Below are 25,122 nucleotides of genomic sequence, written 5' to 3' on the forward strand. Positions count from 1 at the left end.
TCCTTTTCACGGGGGAAAATATTTAGAAATCAAGATCTGTGTAGGGAGTCTTTAATTTTGAAGTTATTATCAATAAGATTAAGAGAAATATATATATATCAACTTTTATTAATCATATTTATGGCTGAGTTAGCTATTTCTTTTTTTCCCCTCTTTGTGGTAAGAAAGAAGGAAATATTAAGCTTGTGTTTTAAAATTTTGTCTTATTTACTTGAATATAATTCTGGCTACAATATTGACAAAGAACACTGACTGCAACAGAAACTATGGATCATAAGTCTCTCAATAGCTCCTTAAACATAACATATCCTCAAAAGAAAACTATGAAGAAAAACTGTATAAGTTTTGAAATACTATAATCTGTGGAATCCTAAAGATAAGCGTAATGGAACATGGGGCATTTCATTGAATTCATTTTAAAAGAATTTAATCAAAGCTCTATAAAACAACATTTTGTCATCAGATTCTTGTTGCAAAAGATGTTTTGCTTCTTACAGTGGTGTCATGTGATGCAAACTGCTATGGTAATATCTCACATTATTTTTATGTGATAAAGGCAGATGAACTATACAATGTTTGAAATAAGTATGTCAATTTCTATTTTAACTGAATGAAATTAAATATTTACTCTGTCTCTTGATAACAAGGTCTTCAAACAATAATACACTTTTGAAATATTGAAGATGAAATAAACAGATCATATTTTACGTGTCACACTACTGGTGACAAGCTTTCCAGGTGGCTAGAATCCAGTGGTAAAGAATCCACCTGCCAAGGCAGGAGACATAAGAAACACAGGTTGTATCCTTGGATAGGGAAAATCCCCTGGAGGAGGGCCTGGCAACCCGCTCCAGTATTCTTGCCTGGAAAATCCTGTGGACAGAGGAGCCTGGCAGGCTACAGTCCAGGGGGTTGCAAAAGAGTAGAAAACGACTGAGCACAGTACTAGGGACAAAGACCAAGTTCATTTTTCATTGCATGTACTTTGTATTCATTTCCAGACCCATTATTATATGGAAACACTTGGGTCACTTAAAAAAATCCAAATTGTTGAGCACCATCCTGATTCACTTTAACATCATATCTCTTAAGCCAGGAATATGTATTTTTAAAATTTCCCCAGATAATTCTGAGACAGTTGATCATCAAACTCATTTGGGAACCACTGAATGTGGCAAAAATACATTTATACCAGGGTTTAAGTCTTATTATATATACATAAGTTGTCCAAGGGCAGGAACTGTGCTTATAAAATTTTATAAGCCCAGCACCTATTAGGAACCTTGCATGTTGTAGACATCCAATATATGTTTACGAAAAGAATTTTAACTACAAACTTTACTTGAGTCTTAATTTCTGCAGGGAATATAGACCTACTTTAGTGGTATTATATATCATGTGACAGGAACCACCTTGGATAGCAGGCAGGTAGAAAGACAATATTGGATTGGTGTACCGGTTTCTAATGCAAAATACAGTTGTGTTCAGTTATGACCCTGAATTTTGATAACTTAATCTATGCTCCTGAAAATGGAGAAAGAGTACTCACATTTACAAGGCTGGTCTAGTTTGTAAATTGTCTATATTGTCTCTTCTGTATTATCCCTCTTTCCCCTAAACGTTCTGCTTGATGATAGATTTTGTTTGTTTGTTTTTTAAAGTAGCTGACATTTGTATGGTTTAAAACAGACTTCTCAAAGTATGGTTCATGGACTCCTGGGGGTTTCCTGAGTCCTTTCTGGTGATCTGTTAGGGCAAGACTTTTTTCCTAATAACAATAAGCTGTAATTTGCCTTTATCACTTTCATTCTCTGAGAGTACAGTGGAGCTTTCCAGTGGCTATTTGATGACTGATATGGAAACAAATTAGGCTTTCCTGGTAGCTCAGCTGGTAAAAAATCCGCCTGCAATGCGGGAGACTCGGGTTCAATTCCTGGGTTGGGAAGATCCCCTGGAAGAGGGCATGGCAACCCACTCCAGTATTCTTGTCTGGAGAATCCCCATGGACAGAGGAGTCTGGCAGGCTACAGCCCATGGGGTTACAAAGAGTCAGACACGAATGATTGACTAAGCGTGCACAGACACACTCATGGAAACAGATTAAAGAAGAAAAGAATGAGAATCATCTTATTTCTACAAACCTCACATTAAAAAATCAACAGAAAAGTAAAACCATGATGCATGAAAAATATATAGTTATTATTCTAAAATATCTATTTATGTCAACATACAATGTGCTCTTTTCAATGACTAAAAAATTAAAATTTTCAAGTTTTAATTTCTAAAACATGACAAGTATTGATAGTTGTAACACATAAAAGTTGTTGGAGTTCTCAATAATTTTTAAGAGTGTAAAGGGGTCCTGAAACTACAAAGTTTAAGATCAGTGACTTATGTTTTTACATGACATTTAATAATTACCTGAACAGGTCATTTAGTTTTATATAGACAAATTTAGACTTTTTTTTTTTAAATCTGGCTGGGCCACATGGCACATGGCCCCCACTAGGGATCAACCCTTGCTCCTGCAGGAAGACTGGAAGCTGTGAGTCTTAACCACTGGACAGCCACGGAAGTCCCTAGACAAATTTTGACTAAAACCAGGATTGAATTTTACCAATTCTTAATAACTGATCTTTGTCCAAAATTTATGTATTGATAACTTTCTTTTTCTTATTCTGAGAAACACTTGACCGAGCTACCAGTTAAGATTCCATGAGCCTCCACAGTGTTTTTTGATACTAACCTATGACACAACTTGAAATGCCCATAATCAGCATGAATGGATGGGCTGCCTGAGAAGGATACCATGCTAAGTGCCTTCTAGTAAACGGGGAAGGATGTCTTTATAAGATTTTTCATTTAACAGATTACAGGCTCTAAATAGAAATAGGCACATTTTGATAGCTAAGAAGCAAATCAGCCAAGATTCCTAACTCCTGAGGCAAACGGATCCAGAGGACAGCAGATTGAAGAAAACTGCTTAAGACGTCCTTGGTGATCTTTAGATTAGGTCTGTGTCAGCTCTTCCATTTGCTCATTACCTCGGGGTCTTAGCCTGCAACTGAATAAAAAGTTTTCATCTGCAGGATGGTTGTAAACAAACATTGGGTTGCTTGTAAAGCGCGAGCGCAGTGCCGTGAACACAATAATGTGTCGTTCTTAGGGTAGAGCGGCGGGACAGTCCTCTGAGAAGAAATGCAGAAAATAGTTGTTCTACTTACTTCACCGAATCCAATGATATTAATAGTTCTATTTGTTGTAGCTTTTTCTATAGCTTTAAGGAAATTTTTGAAGAAACTTTTCTTTAAAACTTCTCTCACATCATCAAAATACTGTCATTCTGTTTCCACAGCAGAAGAGGGGACCCCTCTCCATCCTCAGTTCTGATAGGAACATCAGAGAAAAACATGCTACTAGTAGATTAGTGACGAAACTCTTCAATAACATTAGTTTGCAAAGAGAACACTTTAAAAAAAAAAACACTAAAAGAAGCGGTGAGGAGGTTTCTTAAGTTGAAAAAAACACTTCAAAATCAGGAAATAGGCAAATTTTATCAGATGCCTAAATCTAAATGCAGCTCGAAAATAATTTCCAACTCACTGTGGTCCAATTCTCTTTTCACTGACTCCTTTTTGCTTAGCCAACACGAAAAAGGTATCAATGAGGTGGCAACAAGCACAATACATCTCTTTTTTAACAGATTCCTATATGCCTTGTGTGTCGGTGAGTGAGGGCGATAGAGGTAGAATGCGCAGAGAAAAAACCAGAGAGCGTCTCGGTGACAGCTTACCTTCGCTCCTAAATACTGAAGCGGGCGGAGCCGAGGCCGGGGCGGAGCCGAGGCCGGGGCGGGGTCCGGGCGGGGCGGGTTGCTTCCGGGCCTCTTCCCACCCCTTTTCCTCCGTGCTCCTCCCACACGTATTTCACCACGATCCCGAAAGGCCCAGCGACTAGGAGAGTCACGTGAGGGTGGGTGGTGGAAGTGGAGGCTTGTCTTAGCTGTTTCTTCGTCTCTATGGTTTTCAGAGGTGGGCGGCTTTGACGGAGAAGCAACTGCAGCTCAGGCGTGGACGGGTGAGTCCTGGGACAGTGAAGGTTTGAGGAGACAGCCTTTTAGGGAAGACGAAAGGAAGGGGGATGCGAAACAGCTTTAGAGACCAGACCTCTGGGGCCAGCCGTTTGTCTGCTCTGGGGTCAGGCGACTTCTCTGGTCTAGCGGGACAGCTGTCTCTCCCTGATGTGTCCAGACTGGGGCTTGAGACCAGTCCTTAGTCTTGCCTGCTTCGCTTCCTCAGCTTTCCTTCACTTCACCCAGTCCCTTCTGCCTGTCCCGGGAGAACTTCTACTTCCGAGTTCCCAGCGGCAGGGTTCAGTTGAGCTCCGACGTCCCTCCTCCCTCAGGCGACCAGGGACCATCCTTAGCATCGGGGGATGTGGTTGGAAGTGGGTGGGGAGTTTATAGTTAGGTCTCTCGTGAGGGGAAGTTTTAATCACTGAAATGACAAAAGTGGAAAAATAAATGGGGGACCTGAAGGGACAAAACAAAGTGCAGGTTTCCTGAACCGTTCAGTTTTTATCTTTCCCAGTGTCTTACCCATTCTCAAGTTTCCTTCTCACTATCCTATCCTGGCCCACAATACGATGTTTTGAGAATGAGCCGGGCGTTATTGACTCAGTGTAAAAATGTTGGAAGAAGAGCTTAAACCGTATTTTATGAGGTCCTCCCTGTGTAGTATTATGGTTTCTTTATCTTCTCTTTCAGATGCCTAAAAAGTATTGTAGATATTTGCAAGTATATGTAGAATAACCAGTTTATAGTTAGGACTAGAGTAAAATACTTTATTCTCTTTGTGGTACTTGGAAAGACATATTTACTTTCTGTTTTATAAGTAGATATGTCTGTGAATTTGGAGGCAGTTTCTCAGGTATACCTTTGTTTATGGTAAAATATTCCTTTGAGTCACAGGTGAATGTGATCTATCTAGCAGGAGAAAGGAATGAAACAGTTTGTTGGAGAGTTTAGGTTTCATTAAACGATATGACAAATTAATAAAATGTCAGCATCTTGAGACTTAGGTGTTGTCCAGGTTGACGGTCCCATTATCCTCTTGGCGTTGCCTAAGGTATTGAGCTTCTTAAATATTGTCTCATCCTAAAACCTTTTTAGAACTCACTCCCTTGTTTGTGAAAACGTGGCTGTGGCTTTCAGCTGCTCTCAGTGTCCTTTTAGTAGCTCAGTGTGGGACTCTTTGAGACCCAATGGACTGTAGCTCACGAGGCTCTTATGTCCATAGGATTTTCCAGGCAAGATTACTGGAGGGAGTTGCCATTTCCTTCTCCAGGGGATCTTCCAGACCCAGGTATCTAACCTGTGTCTCCTGGATTGCTGCCGGATTCTTTACCTCTGAACCACATAGGAAGCCCTCAGTGACCTTACTGAAGGTTATGACACAAAGTAATGCTAACAAAAAGTAAAGATTCAGGGATTGGTTGTGTTCCTGGGGAGAAAAGGAAAATGACAGAAACTAATATGAGCAAGAGAACAAAAGAGTGTTTTGCTATCTTCGTTTATAATAGAGAACATTTACTATGTTGCATAGACTTTGCGTTCCCAAGAGGTGACTCTTGAGACTGACTTTCCTGTGTTTAACAATGGTGTGTAATTTATCCTGTAATGGAGTATTATGTAAAATAATAACTGAAAGACTTAATTGACCCTTCAGATTTTATATTATTCAGAAATACAGGACTGAGTAATTGACAAAGTTATTACACCTAATTTGGCCACTTTTTCCCTCTTGACCAATTTTTACAATGACTGCAACACTTGCTAAATGTTTACCAGTTTTTTTCCACATGGAGTAGAGTTTTTTGTTTGGCCATATTGTGTGGCACGTGGGATCTTAGGTCCCCAGCCAGGGATGGAACCGCACCCCTTACATTGAAAGCATGGAGTCTTAACCACTGGACTTCCACTTTTTAATTTTTTAAAATATTTCCTTTAAAAGAGAACTAACTTTTAAAAAAGTTTACTCACAACTTTTTTTTCCCCCCACCAGAAAGGAAAATTGCTTGATTTTATGCTAAGGGAAAAAGTTGATTCTTTTTAAGTAGATTTTTACTCACTTAAGTAAATTCTGAGAAAATTACTAATGCTTTTTAAGACAATATTGCTACCTCAGAATAATTGAGAAGAAAGTACAGGGGTAGTATTTTTAAATATTTTATATTTCCTATTATAAAAGTAATATATGTTTATTTTTGAAAAATAGAAACATAATAAGAAATATAACACTGAAACTTGAAATCCTAATTTATCTTTTCCCATGCCAACAGGTAACCACTACTTCCTCTTGCTTTGGGTTGGGCATCAGTGTGGAAAAGTTGAGTTTGGGGTCAGACTCCCTGGGAAAGATGGCATTGATAGCACTGGGCTTACATCCTACAACCTCAGAAACTCCAGAAGAGAGAAAACTTCCCTTTTTCTGATTCTATTATAATAGAATTCTGTTACAATAGCAAACTACTCTGTGGCCTTACTTGGGTCATTGCCCATCCTAGAGACAATCTCTGTGACCAGACAGATGGAATGCCGTGGGTGGTCAGAATTGGATCTTCTTCCTACTGTGGAGTAGGATGGAGGGAGATACAGTTCAAAAGCACATGAATTAAGGGTAGGTGACATATAGTTCCCAAAGGAAAATTGAAGCGTCATTTCCTGGAAAAGGGAGAAAGATTGCTGGGCAGGTAGTAATAGCAGATGTTCACTAAAATAATTTTGCTGCTGCTAAGTTGCTTCAGTCGTGTCTGACTCTGTGCGACCCCATAGACGGCAGCCCACCAGGCTCTCCCATCCCTGGGATTCTCCAGGCAAGAACACTGGAGTGGGTTGCCATTTCCTTCTCCAGTGCATGAAAGTGAAAAGTGAAAGTGAAGTTGCTCAGTTGTGTCCAACTCTGTGCGACCCCACAGACAGCAGCCCACCAGGCTCCTCCGTCCATGGGATTTTCTAGGCAAGAGTATTGGAGTAGGGTGCCATTGCCTTCTCCAAAAATAATTTTACATGTATTTAAAAAAATCAACTGCTTTCCTTTCCCGATATAAATTATTTTTTACAGTTTGCATGTTGATTTTTCCTTTTTAAAATGTCTACTATTAATTTATAGAACTTGAAATTTGAACTCTTTTGAGTGCACCTATTTGTATTGTTATTACATGTAGAAGTACCCATGCTCTGGAGTACTCAGATTTTCCAACTTTAAATATATTGTATATTTGGCCAATTTTTTAAAATTGAATATTGGTAAGTATTTTTTGTTGTGTGTGAACTTGATTATATAAACTGCAGTTTATAAATAGTAAATAAATGTTTTAAATATTTAAGTATATGCAGTAAATATGCTTACATACTTGATTCTTTAATTCATGTTCAAAACTCTGTATAGAAACTATTCAATTTTGAGCATTGTTTAAAAAATAAATAATAATTGTCACTAATTGCTGTTACTGAGTGTCAGCTTTAAAACTATAGTTAATATTAGTGTCTTGTTTTGTATCTTTATGGATTATTCTGATGATTCATTATATTTTAAGAGAAAATATAATTGATGCAACGTCTTGTTTACTCCACTTTCTTGTTTTCATTTAGAAGATGTTAGTAGCTCAATTCAGTGGTCATTTGAGCTTTACTTGCTAACACTGGTGGCACAGGCTTTAGTTGAGGCAGGCAGGTGTCTATTCTAAAACTCAACTCCCTCCCTTCTTGATGTTGAGCAAATTACTTAATCTCTCAGAATTTGAGTTTATTTGCAAATGAAAATAGTAATATATCATAGGGATTTTTTGAGGATTAATATATGCCAAGTGCCTGGGATTTAGCAGATTCTCATAAATGTGATTGTTGTGTTGTTTTTAAATTATTTATTTATTTGGCTGCGCCAGGTCTCAGCTGTGGCACACGGGACCTTTTTTAGTTGTGGCACATGGAATTTTAGTTGCATCATGTGGGAACCAGTTCCCTGATCAGGGACCAAACCCAGGCCCCCTGCATCGGGATCACAGAATCTAGGCTGCTGAACCACCAGGGAAGTCCCTAAATGTGATTGTTAACAGTGACAATAACAAAAAATAATGTCTGAAAAGAATTTATTTTCCCAACTTGAGACTGTTTAGCCCAGAGAGTTTATATAGATGTTGGAGGAATTAATGAAGTTCTTCATTCAGTTTGTCTAGATTTTAGCGGGTTTTAAATTCCATGTTGCATATATAGCAATAAACTAGAAAACTTCGTTTAAGCTACACAATTATTAGCAGACTGCCCAATTTGTAAAGATTGCTTAGGTTTACACAGCTTCATATCAAAAAAATCCAAAAACAACCCAGTTGAAAAATGAGCATACTTAAATAGACATTTCTCTGAAGAAGATGCACAGATAGCCAACAGGCACATGAAAAAATGCTCAATGTCACAAACTATTAGAGAAATACAAATCAAAGCTACAATGAGGTATCACCTCACACCGGTCAGAATGGCCATCATTAAAAAGTTTAGGGAATTACCTGGTGGTCCAGTGATTAGGACTCAGCCCTTTTACTGTTATGGGCCCAAGTTCAATCCCTGGTTGGGGAACTAAGATCCTGCAAACTGTAGGGCATGGCCAAAAAATAAAAAATCTACAAATAATAAATGCTGGAGAGGGTATGGAGAAAAGGGAACCCTCCTACATTATCGTTGGGGATGTAAATTGATAACAGCCACTGAAGAGAACAACATGGAGTTTCCTTAAATAACAAAGTAGAACTACCATATGATTCAGCAGTCCCACTCCTGAATGCACATCTGGAGAAAACTCTCAATTCAAAAAGATGCATGCACCCCAGTGTTCATAGCAGCACTGTTTATAATAGCCAAGACATGGAAGCAACCTAAATGTTCACTGATAGATGATGATAGATGAATGGATAGGAAGATGTGGGATGTGTGTGTATTGTGGAGTATTTCTAAGCCATAAAAAAGAATGAAATAATGCCATTTGCAGCAACATGGATGGGCCTAGAGTTTATTGTATTAAGTAAAGTAGGACAGGGAAAGACAAGTATCATATGATACCATTTGTATGTGAAATCTAAAAAAAATGATACAGATGAACTTATTTACAAACAGAAATAGACTCACAGACATAGATAACAAACTTAGAGTTACCAAAGGGGATAGTGAGGTGGTGGGGGAAGATAAATTAGGAGTTTGGGATTAACAGATACATACTAAAATATAAAATAGATAAATATCAAGGACCTATATTCAGTATCTTGTAATAACCTATAGTGGGAAAGAATCTTAAAAAATATATTTATGTATAGCTGAATCACTTTGCTGTACACTTGAACCTAACCCAACATTGTAAATCAACTATACTTAAAAAAACACACAAAAATAAAAATTGCTTACTTCAAGTGTAAGTGTCAGGATGGGGGAATGTATTGAGTAAATTTTACACAAACTCTGAGCTCAGTAAAGGTCATTAAGAGGAAGATAGCTTGTTCCTTCACTATAGAAGGGGAGCTAGGCGTTGAGCACCTTTGGAAGTTCAGAGCAGAATTTATGGTTACTTTAAATAATAGGTTCAAATGATAAAAATGGATTTGTTTTTATTTTAAAGGATAAGTTCGGGATAATACTCCTGCAAAAAAGTAATACTTTGAGAACATGATATACTGGACACCTGCAGGTGGAAGAGATAGCAGTTTAGAATGTTACTTGAAAAACCAGAAGAGGCAACTGTGGAACTGAACAACTGTGATAAGTGATTGACATCAAATATCATTAGTGATCTGGGGTTGGGAGTTTAAATACTGCTGTATTGGGCAGAGAGGTGTTGGCCCTATTAATGAGAAAATAATCAGCTAGAACTGGATTAACTTTTCCCCGCTAAACTAACAGAGTAATCAGTTTTGTTTTTTGCAAATTGTAAAGATTCGTCGCCAACAATAATAAATTTAAGATAAGGATACTGAGTATGAGAAAAAGGAAACTTCATGGAAATCTTTAAGAGAGAAATCCTTATCATTCATGTGAGGCATACAAGTAAGGTTTGCATTTTCCTTCAAAATGATTTTAAGTTTTAAATTGGTCGTTTAAAACTTAAAATGCCTATCTTAATAATCTTGCTTGTTCAGAGTCAGACAGTTATTGATGTCTATTTATAAGCTCTACTTACAGGTCAGATTTTTCATTTTAAAGTTTGTACATTGAAGTTATTGGATTTAAACCAGCAAGCTAAAGTTTACCTTTTTAAAAACTAAACATGTGAAATTTGTCCACTATCCTAGTAGGATTAAGTGAGCATTCTGTAACATGGCACATGAAGGGCATTAGAATCTAGCTGTAATATAACTTTATCTCTCTACCTTCTCTTCCTGTTCCTTCTCCTATGTTCTAGTCATAGTGAACTACTTTTTGTTCCCATATGATCTGTGCCTTTTTGTGTCATTATGTCTTTACTTGGGCTGTTTGTTGTACTTAGAATGCCGCTTCACCATCCTACCATCTTCCAACTGGTGAGTTATTATTCCTCTTCAGATGAGATTAATGAGTTGTTCTTCAATTTGTGTATTTCCCTCCACTCTCAGGTGGTTATTTGCCTTGGTGGTTCCCATAATATTTATTTTTTAAAAAATACTCTCCTTATTTTGTGGAGCAGTTGTATGTATTTTCCTAGAGAATGAGTGATTCTTGATGCCATAAACAAGGCTTATTTGCCATCGTCTCCTGAACACTCAACAGAGTACCTGTCTTATATACAAGCTCAGAACACGTTTGGTGAATAAATGAGTAGTTACGATATTTTATCTGCTTTAAAAATCAGAGTAGAAGTAGGATATAATTTAATAGATTAAGCCTGCACTCTGTAACCTTTATCAGACTGATGCATTTAGAGAATTTACTTGGACATTCCTAGAAAATTCTGTCCACACGTTCTGCCACACATCAGTTATTTTCTCTTCCTAATATGTGCCTAAGCACTAGAAAGAGAGAAATAAAACATATTCCACTCATTAAGGAGCTCACAGTCTAGTGGTGGAGACAAACAGATGACTTATAATTAAATTTTATGATAATTAAAATTAAAAATCAGTTTATTAGTTTTACTAGAGATGTTTCATATGCTTAGTAGCCAAAATAACTAGTGGCTACTGTATTGAACAGTGCAGATATGAAACATTTCTTTCATCCTGACATTCTATTTGACAGAACTGTTGTGAATACTATAAATACACTTAAATCTACATTTTCTAGTTTCAGATGATAGTTCATTTTCATTTCAATCATGTGCTTGTTCAAATAAAACTTTCATTTAGATTTGAAAATTGTGTTTTTAAAAATGATTAAGTAGATTCTGTTGTAATCTGTTTCAAATAAAGCAGCATTACTATCTTTCTCAGGCCTTTAATTTATGATAGCATTTGAATTAAGTAGTTTCATAATTTGATTTTCAACTTAAGGTTGATATCATTTGACTTCCTATCCTAATAATTCCTGAAATGGTAAGGAAGCATAATGGTTAAGAACAATGGCTTTGGGATCAGAGAAACCTGAGTTATTGAGGATCAAATAAGGCAATCAAAAGGATAATTCACATGGGGAGCTGGCAGGACAGTGAATGGGGCATGGAACACGACAGTGAGATTTTTAATCAGGCTACTCAGAAGAGCACACAATTTAAAACTTTTGAATTGTTTATTTCTGGAATTTTGCATTTAATATTCTTGGATCAGTGTTGACCATGGGTAACTGAAACCACAAAGAGCCAAACTGCAAGTAAATGGGGACTTGTGTACTCTGAACAGTTTTGCCTCAGTAGCTTTAAGCTAGCTTTAAACTAAATACTGCTCTGGCCTAGCCTAAAAATTTAAAAGCAAGACTTGAAACAGTCAAACTCTTTCCAAGTAATTTATTCGTGTCCCAGAACCAAGCTCAAGAATAGGTTCAGGAATACAAAAATATCTAGCACCCAAAAATGTAAAATTCACAGTGTCTGGCATCCAATCAGAAATTACTAGACATGCAAAGGAGCAGGAAAATATGACTCATAATGAAAAAGAAAAAAACTGAAACAGAAGTGACATGGGTGATAGAATTAGTGGAAAGGGGGGGGTAAAACAGTTTTTTATAACTGTATTCCATATGCTTAAAAAAATAGCAGAAAGATTGAATGTGTTAATTAGGAACATGGAAGATACAGATAACATCACCAACTTAATGGATGTGAATTTGAGCAAACTCCAAGAGATGATGGAGGGTAGAGGAACCTGGCATGCTTCAGGCCATGGGGTCACAGTCAGACACGACTTAGCAACTGAACAACAACAGAAGCAAAGCTATAGGTGGAAACTACGGTGGCTGAGATGAAAGACAGACTTAACGTTATTAATGGCAGGTTAGACCTGGAAGAAGAAAACTTAAGCCAAGGCTTATGAATATACAAAATTATCTATGAAGAGTTCTTGCTAAAAGTACTTAATTTTACTCTGATCGAACTTTTAGGTGTAACTTCTAGTTTACAGGAAATAAAAGGACTAGAGAAATATTTAAACCATGCTACAAGGCAGCCATTATATAAATCCAGAGTTTGAGAAATACAATTCAGGTGTCCTGTTAAAAAAATTAGGATTGTGCTATGATTGCATAATGTGGTGAATATATTTAATATAACCTTAAAATGGTAAATTTTATGTCTATTTTACCACTGTTTTTAAAAATTTACCATTTAAAAGTATACAGTTGAGAGGCATAAGGTGTATCTGCACTGTTGTGCAATTAACACCACCATTCTTTTCTGGAACTTTTTTCTTCTTATCAAACAGAAAACTTTTATACTCATTAAAAAATAACTCTACTTCCTTCTCCCCACTAATCTCTGGCCTCAGCTTATTATTTTCTGTTTCTGCTGTAGGTTCATCATGTATGTGGAATCATACAGTATTTGCCTTTTTGTGATTGATGTGTTTCACTTAATGTAAGACTTAAAGGTTGTGCAGGTCAGGAAGCAACAGTTAGAACCGGACATGAAACAACAGACTGGTTCCAAATAAGAAAAGGAGTACATCAAGGCTGTATATTGTCACCCTGCTTATTTAACTTCTATGCAGAGTACATCATGAGAAACGTTGGGCTGGAAGAAGCACAAACTGGAATCAAGATTGCCAGGAGAAATATCAATAACCTCAGATATGCAGATGACACCACCCTTATGGCAGAAAGTGAAGAGAAGCTAAAAAGCCTCTTGATGAAAGTGAAAGAGGAGAGTGAAAAAGTTGGCTTAAAGCTCAACATTCAGAAAACGAAGATCATGGCATCCAGTGCCATCACTTCTTGGGAAATAGATGGGGAAACAGTGGAAACAGTGTCAGACTTTATTTTTTTCGGCTCTAAAATCACTGCAGATGGTGATTGCAGCCATGAAATTAAAAGACACTTACTCCTTGGAAGAAAAGTTATGGCCAACCTAGATAGCATATTCAAAAGCAGAGACATTACTTTGCCAACAAAGGTCTGTCTAGTCAAGGCTATGGTTTTTCCTGTGGTCATGTATGGATGTAAGAGTTGGACTGTGAAGAAGGCTGAGCACCGAAGAATTGATGCGTTTGAACTATGGTGTTCGAGAACACTCTTGAGAGTCCCTTGGACTGCAAGGAGATCCAACCAGTCCATTCTGAAGGAGATCAGCCCTGGGATTTCTTTGGAAGGAATGATGCTAAAGCTGAAACTCCAGTACTTTGGCCACCTCATGAGAAGAGTTGACTCATTGGAAAAGACTCTGATGTTGGGAGGGATTGGGGGCAGGAGGAGAAGGGGACGATCGAGGATGAGATGGCTGGATGGCATCACGGACTCGATGACCGTGAGTCTGAGTGAACTCCGGGAGTTGGTGATGGACAGGGAGGCCTGGCGTGCTGTGATTCGTGGGGTTGCAAAGAGTCGGACACGACTGAGCGACTGAACTGAACTGAACTGAATATTCCATTGTACTTATACACCACATTTTGTTTACCTATTCATGTTCATGAGCACTTGGGTTGTTTCTGCCTTTTGGCTGTTGTGAAAAATGCTGCTATGAGCATGAATGTACAAAGACTTATTCAAGTCCCTGTTTTCAGTTATTTTGGATATGTACACCAGAGTGAGATTGCTGAATCATATAGTATTCTGTTTAATTTTTTGAAGAATTGCTGTACTATTTTTTGTAGTGGCTGCACCATCTTACATTCCCATTAGTAGTGCACAAGGATAATACATAAAGGACACTCTACTGGATGTGGATAAATTTTATGTTGTTACTAAGTCACTTCAGTCGTGTCCGACTCTGTGTGACCCCAGAGATGTCAGCCCACCAGGCTCCCCCGTCCCTGGGATTCTCCAGGCAAGAATACTGGAGTGGGTTGCCATTTCCTTCTCCAATGCATGAAAGTGAAAAGTGAAAGTGAAGTCACTCAGTCGTGTCCGACTTAGCGACCCCATGGACTGCAGCCTACCAGGCTCCTCCATCTGTGGGATTTCCCAGGCAAGAGTGCTAGGGTGGGGTGCCATTGCCTTCTCCAAATTTTATGTTATGTATAGCTAATAAGATTAGGGTTGTGAGGGGAGAAAAAGGTCATGTGTGAAGAAACTATTTTAGAGAGACTTCAGAAAATACCAAAGATATATCATTTTTGTGTGGATCCTTGTTTGAAAAAATCAGCTGTATGTTTTATGAAAGTTTGAATATGTACTATTAATAGTATTGGAAGATATTAGGAAATTGCTGTTGAGTAAGTATGACAATTGGAGAAGGCAATGGCACCCCACTCCAGTACTCTTGCCTGGAAAATCCCATGGACGGAGAAGCCTGGTAGGCTGCAGTCCATGGGGTCGTGAAGAGTCTGACATGACTGAGCGACTTCCCTTTCACTTCTCACTTTGATGCATTGGAGAAGGAAATGGCAACCCACTCCAGTGTTCTTGCCTGGAGAATCCTAGGGACGGGGGAGCCTGGTTGGATTGCACAGAGTCGGACACAACTGAAGCGACTTAGCAGCAGCAAGTATGACAATGGTACTGTAGCTATATAGGAAGATATTATTGAAATATTTAGGGATAGAGTTTTAATATCTGTAACTTTGAAGTGGTGAGTTTAAAAATTAACTTGATAGACATAGATAGATAGATGAAGAAAATAGATGAAATGTTAATTGTTCAGTTTAGGTATGATGTTCATAATAGTATTCTTGAGTGTTTGAAAGTTTTTAAATGAGCTGCAAAGGTTTGATGTTACATTGTTATTTTCTGGAAAAGAAGCCACTTTAAATTTGCTTTTACTTTTATAAGTAATTTACTTTAATCCTTAATACTTTTATTTTCTCTCTCCTTTTTTTAAATTAGTTTTTCTTTATAATTGATTTTATGGGCTTTGTCTTCCAGATACTGCATTCTTATTTTGTTATTTTCCTAAGTATGCAATTAGTGTGCATCTTAAGAAGTGATTTTTGTGTTCATCCAGACTAATGGAATATGCATTCTTCATGTATACCCCAGATTTTGAAGGAGCAATTCAACTGTCAAAGCATTGGATGACTCCTCTGGATTAACCCAGAGGTTTTAATTTCATGCTTTATAGGAAAATGGCTGTTAATTCACTGATAATTTCTTTCCTAACTGCATATTTTCTTTAAGCTCAGGTTAAGGTCTCTGTTCAGCTTCTAGGTTCTGTGTGTACTATGTGTGTTAGGATTCATGAAGTGTAATTTTTTGGTTAAGAGGATAGAGGGCAGAATATTGTTACTGTGGGAAACATAGGGTTCTACTGTAAGAAACATTCTAACCTGTGCATCTGGGTGGTGATTATTTAATTTGTTTACTAGTCAGTTTCCCGAATATGAAGCATTTCCAGCTTTATTTCTATAGTCTATGGTGGGAAGAGAATGAGACAAGGAGTTACAGGACTGGTTTGTTTCCAACTTTGCTACTAAGTATCTTTGTCATCTTGATGAACTTGCTTGAAGTATCATCCTCTCTGGCTTGTCCTCTCATACTGAAAATTTGAAAATTTCTGATGTCTCTTTTAGTGCTTAATATTTTGTTATATTGATCTTTTTTTCTTTCTTCATATTTCATCTCAGTGTTTGCAAGGGTACTGTGGCAGACTGTGTACTGAAAGCTCTTGATTGTGGCAGCCTGTGTACTGAATCTTTTTGTCAAAATATGTGAGTTTCCTTTGTTTTTAAATAACAACAAAAGCCTTTGTCTTTTTAACCCATCGATTGCCCTACTTTTTATGGCAACAGGAACTTGTTTATACTGAAAAATACATTTATTTTGATTCTTCCTTTTGTATAGTAAAATAGACATGTGCAGTAAAGTAGTGGGTTATGTTGTACAAGATAGTCTTTGTTTGCCCCACTATTACTTTACCCTTCTCCATCCTACTTTGTGCTCCAGGAAGCTGACCTTTATGGACTACACACTATGCTCCATTCGCTCTGGTATCCAGTAGGGTTTGGCTAATGACAGAGGGTGGAGAATGAGTCTGGGTATATACGTTTTTTGGTGCCCTCTTTGTAGGTTGGTAATTATGATTGGCTCTTGAACAGTGTGAGGTTAGGGACACCAATACCCACCCAACTCTAAACAGTTGAAAATCCACATATAACTATTGAATCCCCCCAAAGTTAATTACTAGAAGCCTACTGCTGACCCATGTTAGAAGGCAGAGATACTGAATAGTATCTTCTGGACTAAGAAGAAACTTTGAGACCAAAAACAAAGCAGGCAGCTCCATAAAGTACATTGATGAAGTTTGTTTATAGCTGCTATTTATTTATGACATGCTGCCAGAAGGGATACAGGGGAATTCAAAGGACCCAAAGCTAAAAATAGAATCTGACTACTGTGTTATAATATGTATCAGAATTTCATTTCTGTTTAAGGCCAAATAATCCATTATATGTACACAACATACTTTGGTTTTCTGTTGATGGACATCTGGGCTCTTGCCACCTTTTGGCTATTGTAAATAGTGCTGCTATGTATTCTTTTAGATATAAGCTTAGGGTTGCAGCTGTTAGATTACATGGTAATTCTACATTTGACTTTTCCATAGTGGCACACTATTTTACATTTGTACCAAATGTGTACAAGGGTCCAATTTCTTCATATTTTCTCCAGCACTTGTCATTTTCTGCTTTTTGTTTGTTTGCTTTTGTTTTTTTTTGGTAATATCCATTTCCCTAATGACTAATAATGTTGAGCATCTTTTCATGTGCTTGTTGACCATTTGTATATCTTCTTGGAGACATATCTGTTGAAATCCTTTGTCCGTTTTTTAATTGAGTTCATTTTTTTTCTTGTAGTAGATAGTTTTGAGTCAAAATACAAGATTTCTTAGAAATGGTGAAGTGATTCCATTTATTTGAAATGGTTTTTAGACTAGAAGAAAACAAGTATCCTTTTCCTTGATTAGATAGCAAGAACAGATAATAGATAAATTTATGATTGGAGTCTTCAGGTCAGTTCAGTGGCTCAGTCGTGTCCGACTCTTTGCGACCCCATGAATCGCAGCACGCCAGGCCTCTGTGTCCATCACCAACTCCTGGAGTTCACTCAGACTCACGTCCATCGAGTCCGTGATGCCATCCAGCCATCTCATCCTGGGTTGTCCCCTTCTCCTCCCGTCCCCAATCCCTCCCAGCATCAGAGTCTTTTCCAATGAGTCAACTCTCAGCTTTAGTATCATTCCTTCCAAAGAAATCCCAGGGCTGATCTCCTTCAGAATGGACTGGTTGGATCTCCTTGCAGTCCAAGGGACTCTCAAGAGTCTTCTCCAACACCATAGTTCAAAAGCATCAATTCTTCGGCGCTCAGCCTTCTTCACAGTCCAACTCTCACATCCATACATGACCACAGGAAAAACCATAGCCTTGACTAGATGGACCTTAGTCAGCAAAGTAATATCTCTGCTTTTGAATATGCTATCTAGGTTGGTCATAACTTTTCTTCCAAGGAGTAAGTGTCTTTTAATTTCATGGCTGCAATCACCATCTGCAGTGATTTTGGAGCCCCCCCAAAATAAAGTCTGACACTGTTTCCACTGTTTCCCCATCTATTTCCCAAGAAGTGATGGCACTGGATGCCATGATCTTTGTTTTCTGAATGTTGAGCTTTAAGCCAACTTTTTCACTCTCCTCTTTCACTTTCATCAAGAGGCTTTTTAGTTCCTCTTCACTTTCTGCCATAAGGGTGGTGTCATCTGCATATCTGAGGTTATTGATATTTCTCCTGGCAATCTTGATTCCAGCTTGTGTTTCTTCCAGTCCAGCGTTTCTCATGATGTACTCTGCATAGAAATTAAATAAGCAGGGTGACAATATACAGCCTTGACATACTCCTTTTCCTTTTTGGAACCAATCTGTTGTTCCATGTCCAGTTCTAACTTGCCTCCTGACCTGCATACAGATTTCTCAAGAGGCAGGTTAGGTGGTCTGGTATTCCCATCTCTTTCAGAATTTTCCACAGTTTATTGTGATCTACACAGTCAAAGACTTTGGCATAGTCAATAAAGCAGAAATAGATGTTTTTCTGGAACTCTCTTGCTTTTTCCATGATCCAGTGGATGTTGGCAATTTGATCTCTGGTTCCTCTGCCTTTTCTAAACCCAGCTTGAACATTTGGAAGTTCACGGTTCACGTATTGCTGAAGCCTGGCTTGGAGAATTTTGAGCATTACTTTACTAGCATGTGAGATGAGTGCAGTTGTGCGGTAGTTTGAGCATTCTTTGGCATTGCCTTTCTTTGGAATTGGAATGAAAACTGACCTTTTCCAGTCTTGTGGCCACTGCTGAGTTTTCCAAATTTGCTGGCATATTGAGTGCAACACTTTCACAGCATCATCTTTCAGGATTTGAAACAGCTCAACTGGAATTCCATCACCTCCACTAGCTTTGTTCGTAGTGATACTTTGCATAAATGTTTTCTTTAAAGGGAATATATTTAGGTGTTATGTGTTTATGTAACATTTTAGTGAAATATATGTTGCAAAATAGAGTTTTTATTTTAATTATCACTGTCAGCAGCATTCTGTTACCTTCCAAACAAACATTTTTTCATCACTCACTGCATGTTAGTTATTGTGCTCTGCATTTTATAAGCATTTTCTCATGTAATTCTCCTTAAAGTTCTTTGCAGTAAGTTTTACTATCCCTGTTTTATGGAAGCACAAAGTTGCCAAAGTCAGAAATACAGGTCTTACTGACTTCAAAATTAATGACCAGTAAGAGGTTGAGTTAGTAAGGTCTGGTATCTAAAATTAATTAACTAACTAGATAACCCTGAGTTAGACACAACTGTCTGGGCCTCAGTTTATTAAAACAAAGCAGAACAAAACAAAATATATAATACAAATTTATATACATGTTTAGTAGAACTTTGTGATGTTCTAATTTTGCTTTAATTAAATTCTTAAGTTTAAAACAACATTTTCAAGTAAATAAGTGAAAGTCCAAAATCACTGCAGACGGTGACTGTAGCCAAGAAATTAAAAGATGCTTGCTCCTTGGGAAAAAAGCTATGACAAACCTAGACAGCAGGATATTAAAAAGCAGGGTCATCACTTTGCTGACAAAGGTATAGTCAAGGCTATGGTTTTTCCAGTAGTTAGGTACAGATGTGAGAGTTGGACCACAAAGAAAGCTGCTGCTGCTGCTGCTAAGTCACTTCAGTCGTGTCCGACTCTGTGCGGGTCATAGACGGCAGCCCACCAGGCTCCCCCGTCCCTGGGATTCTCCAAGCAAGAACACTGGGGTGGGCTGCCATTTCCTTCTCCAATACGTGAAAGTGAGAAGTGAAAGGAAAGTCGCTCAGTCATGTCAGACTCTTCACGACCCCATGGACTGCAGCCCACCAGGCTCCTCCGTCCATGGGATTTTCCAGGCAAGAGTACTGGAGTGAGGTGCCATTGCCTTCTCCAAAGAAAGCTGAGTACCATAGAATTGATGCTTTCAAACTGTAATACTGGAGAAGACACCTGAGAATCCCTTGAACAGCAAGGAGATCAAACCAGTCAGTCCTAAAGGTAATCATCCCTGAATTTTCATTGGAGGGACTGATGCTGAAGCTGAAGCTCCAATACTTTGGCCACCTAATTCAAAGAACCAGCTCATTGGTTAAGACTCATCATGCTGGGAAAGATTGAGGACAGGAGGAGAAGAGGGTGAGAGAGGATAAGATGGTTGGATAGTATCATTGACTCAATGGACATGAGTTTGAGCAAACTCAAGGAGATAGTAAAGGACAGGGAAGCCTGGCGTGCTGCAGTCCCTAAGGTCGCAAAGAGTGGGACCTGACTGAACAACAGCAATAGTTTTGTTTTAATGAAATCCCAAAGTGTAAAACAACATCTTCAAGTAAATAAGTGAAAGTCTTAAAAAAAAGGAGTACCTGGGTAGATAGAAATTGAAGTAAAGGTTACAAAAAAAGAAAAGAAAAGCAGCCTGTGAAATATCTAATATTACTGTCAGCATAACAGGTTTGTTTCTAGAGAGAACATAAATATAGACAGATTCTTATAAAAGAGTATCAATAAAGATGTCTGTTGCTGTGAATGCTAAAAAATTCCACTGAAATTGTTATTTATGTAGAAAGAGACTTCCTTTGGCAGAAATATATCTTATTCTTACAGATTGGCCTGTACTGGTGACCAGTCCTTTGCTGTTGAATGAGATTCTGAGAAACGTCATGGACTCACAGTTGAGTTCTGACATGGAATTATTATGACATTTTAATCATGTACCCCATTTTCCATTTCTGGAAATTGAGTATAATGCAAATGGGAGAGTATTCATTGGAGCATTTTAAAATATAAAGTTCTCTGAAAATGCAAGGTGATATTCTTTTAAAATATTGATTCCTTCATTCTGTCTTCAGATATCATTTCTACATCACAGTAGGATTTAGAGCTTTTAATTTAATAGTGGAAGTGAAAGTGTTGGTTGCTCAGCCCCATCTGTCTCTACAGTTCACAGCAACCCTGTGAGCTATAGCCCATCAAGCTCCTCTGTCCATGGAATTCTCCAGGCAAGAATGCTGGAGTGGGTTTCCATTCCCTTTTCCAGAGGACCTTCCCAACCCAGGGATGAAGCCTGGGTCTCCTGGATTGTGGGCTCTTATACTGTTTGAGCCACTGGGAAACCCATAAAATATTCTTTTTTCTATGGTATATATTGTTGTTGATCGAAAACTTATGTTTTCCTTAAAAAATGTACACTTTGTGGAATCAATCTCAGCGTTTTCTGAAGTTAGATTTAGTCAACTACTATTTTTGCTATACATCCCCATGTTACACTTCATGGGCAAACCAAACAGACTTAACAATGAATGAATTCAATGATTAGCAAATTGTGAATGAGGTTATGGTTGTAGGTTTATATAGGCCATTTAGGTTTGTTCCGTTGTATGAGTAGATTAACTCAGTCTAATATTAGCTTTTGAATGGTTGAGTATCATTAAGAAAATTTTATATTGTATATTTCATATAAAGCTATGGCATATAGCATATATAAAGAAAAGTACATGAAACAGATATGTACACTTTAAATAATAATTTTTAAAAGTGAATCCTGTAGGTAGCATCACTCAGGCCAAAAGAACATTTCCATCACCCCAGAAGTCCCCGATATGCCCTTCCTTGATCACACAGCCTGTTGTGTGTTGGCTTGTTATGATTTCATTTACTTGTTTATAGCTTAAATGAAATTGTTTTGATCTAAGGGTGTATATGTTTACATTGGGGAGGCTGTGTCAAGATGATAGCATCAAAATTTTTGTGCTGCTGAGTGCTTGTTGATGTGAATATATGGAGGAGTGACTATGTCGTAATGAACATTTAAATTTTAAATACCAAGAACTTGAGAGGACTTACTGAGAATGTTCAATCTGGGCAAGGCTACTCTTTACTGATCTAAAATAGCTCTCCAAAGACGTGCTGTAGCGAGGCTGCTCTTTGCCAGCAGTGATGAAAACTGTGCAGTCATCCTGTGAAGGAGATCGTCTTGTCCGCCCACACTGGTGCCTTCCTTCCACTAACATCCAGCTCTAGCAACAAGGGATTTCAGTTTGCACTGGCAGCTGTTGGTTGGCTAAGCTGACTCTTCTGAAAACCAACTCCTAAAAAGGTTTCCCTCGGCTAAATTTGGACTTTCATTTTTTCATCTCCTCTTTGTCTGGAAAAATAGTGTAATCATTTGAATCAACTATCCAAAGCAGTCTACCGTTGATTTGGAGTATGTTATTTCTTTATTTACTTATAAAGAGACTATCCTGTATGCTGTTGGCTTGTGACATATTATCATGTAATTCCTGCAGTGAACCTGGGTTAAGTAAGTTATTGGCAAAGACAGTCTCAGTCTCTGAACATAATTTGCTAAAAACAATTTATCTCTTCAGGAGATAAATTATCCTGCAGAATTTTGATGATAATCATGATTATGTGTATCCTTAAACACTTAGTTTTGTCTGGTTTTGAACTTTATATAGATGAAGTCTAACCATTTATATTCTTTTATGATATGCTTCTCCAATGAACATTATATTTATGAGGCTTATCGTGTATTACTTGTAAAGCATTTTGAGGGGGATGTAAATTTTCCAAAGTTAATTTAGTAATTCCTTTTAAAAAATGATTTATTTTGAAGTAAAAGTGTATAAAAAATTAAGGTACACATAAATGACCATGACATGAATCCCTGTTTATTCTTTTATCTGCATTAGGAATTAGGACATGTTTATTACCCCTTTAACTGTTGATGAACATTTGGGTTGTTGCTAGTTTTGATTATTATAAACACGATTGCTGTGAACATTCTTCTTCGAATCTCAGAATATGTTTGAACTTTTCTATAGTAAAATTTCAGGGTTAGGAACTTCCCTGGTGGTCCAGTGATTAAGAATCTGCTTTCCAGTGCAGGGGACATGGGTTCAAGTGCTGGTCAGGGAACTAAAAACCCACATGCTGCAGGGCAACCATGCCTGTGTGCCGCAACTAGAGAAGCTCAAAGTGCTACAACTAAAGAGAGCCCACAGACTGCAACAAAGACTCAGCATAGCAAAAAAAAAAAAAAAAAAAAATTGCAGGGTTAAAGGTGTTCATGTTTTCTATTTATCAAGCTAATGTCACAGTTTTCTAAAGTGATTAAGCCAATGTACAGTTCCAACATCAAGTGTGAAAGTTCCTATTGCTCCACATCTTCCCAAGGGACGCTAGTGGTAAAGAACCTCCCTGCCAATGCAGGAGATGGAGGAGACACAGGTTCAGTCCCTGGGCCAGGGAGATCCCCTGGAGAAGGGTGTGGCAACCAACTCCAGTGTTCTTGCCTGGAGAATCCCATGGATAGAGGAACCTGGCAGGCTACAGTCCATGGGGTCACACACAGTTGAAGCGCTTTAGCATGCAAAGCTTCATGTTGTTGGACTTATTTTATATCTCACCTCAGAACATAGGTAAAATCCATTGAGTCTAGAGGAGAGAAGAAGAAAAAAATCTCAACTGCTGGGAGAGGGGCAGGAAACTGTCAGAAGCTGAGATCTTGAGAAGTCTACATCTGAGGAAGAAGAGACAGGGTCACTGAGAAAGCCCTATGCACAAGATCCCGTGGCACAAGGTAACTGCTGAAAATTGTAGTTATCCTGGGACAACGGAAAACCCGTTGCTACCAGGCTAATATATACCAAGTAACAAGAACTCAGAGGGAAAATGACACATTACATACAAAGGAACAAAGGTAAAAGTTACTTCTCAGGAACAATGAAAGACAATTTGTGTTGTTTTTCCTTCACTCCTGAATTTTCAGGTTTCTCTCCAATATTATATAGTTTTTCTATTTAAAGAACTTTATGTAGTTTTTTAGAGCAGGTCTGTGGGCATAGAATTCTCCTAGAATATCATATTTTGACTCTGCAAATCTTATTTAAATCCTGTAAAGAATGTTGGGTTTTTTCCTTTAGCGAGCAGTTGGCCTCTTAGGTTCAGGCTGCACATTCCACCTCACCTTTTATGGGTTGGAGCTACAATGTCACATCAGTTTTTTTAGCCTTTGCAGTGCTATCCATATTTGTCCCTTGTGTGCCCAACACAGAGGCCAGTCTTGAACCTTAGTTGCTAAAGCAATTTATCTCTTCAGGAGATAAACTATCCTCCAGAATTTTGATGATAATCATGATTATGTGTATCCTTAAACACTTAGTTTTGTCTGATTTTGAACTTTATATAGATGAAGTCTAATCATTTATACTCTACCTTATAGAATAAGGTCTGCCTTATACCTTAGTTCATAGATCCTTTGCTGTGCTGCTTAAGATAAAATCAACATGTGTACCTTGGAGGTGAGCTCAGGAGATCATATGGAACCTATGGGTTCACTTTATTGAGCTCCCCCTTTCTGTGATATCCCCAACGATTAATTGCTCCCAAGGACTGCTTTTCTTTTAATTCAAGCCTAGAATTTTCCTTTCCCTGGTGGCTCAGAGGTTAAAGCGTCTGCTTGCAATGCGGAAGACTTGGGTTCGATCCCTGGGTTGGGAAGATCCCCTGGAGAAGGAAATGGCAACCCACTCCAGTATTAGTGCCTGGAGAACCCCACGGACGGAGGAGCCTGGTGGGCTATAGTCCATGCGGTTGCAAAGAGTCAGACATGACTGAGCGACTTCACTTTCACTTTCACTTTACCCTGTTATATAATTCAACTGTATCAGCCTCCTGGGTCTAATGACCAGAGGACAGAAAAGTAGAAGAGATGCCCCAGAGCTCTTGGGGCACTGTTTCTTTGGTTAGAAAATTTGTTTCCTTTTTTCTGATTTTAGATGACTTACCAACTGCTGGTTCCTCGGCACTACTGTAGGAATGCTTTATTGCTTGGGTGGGAGAAAACAAACAAAGGCAAACACACACACATATGCAAACCCAGGGAATTTCTCCCACTCTTTCTTACTCATAGAAGTTACTTTTCCTACTCATCAAACCAGAAATAAATGGCTCTTGGAGACCTTTCTGTCTGCATCAAGTGCACATGTTTGATGTCAGGCTAAGTTGGAATTCTT

The 25,122-nt window shown here is 38.1% G+C and overlaps 1 protein-coding gene across 2 annotated transcripts in view; it reads left to right on the top strand.

Moving 5' to 3' along the window:
• The first annotated feature begins 3,961 nt into the window (after nucleotides 1-3,961).
• Nucleotides 3,962-25,122, top strand: part of MICU1 (mitochondrial calcium uptake 1) — a 223,837-nt gene continuing 202,676 nt past the window's right edge. The window contains exons 1-2 of one of the 2 annotated variants that reach the window (XM_052639466.1): nucleotides 3,967-4,077; nucleotides 23,520-23,687. The gene's annotated coding sequence lies outside the window, so the exon portion shown is untranslated. Of the gene's footprint in view, nucleotides 4,078-23,519; nucleotides 23,688-25,122 lie in introns of both variants that reach the window. The other variant, XM_052639467.1, reaches the window with a different exon arrangement.

Source organism: Budorcas taxicolor, chromosome 5, assembly GCF_023091745.1.
Source record: "Budorcas taxicolor isolate Tak-1 chromosome 5, Takin1.1, whole genome shotgun sequence".
NCBI classification, from domain to species: domain Eukaryota; kingdom Metazoa; phylum Chordata; class Mammalia; order Artiodactyla; family Bovidae; genus Budorcas; species Budorcas taxicolor.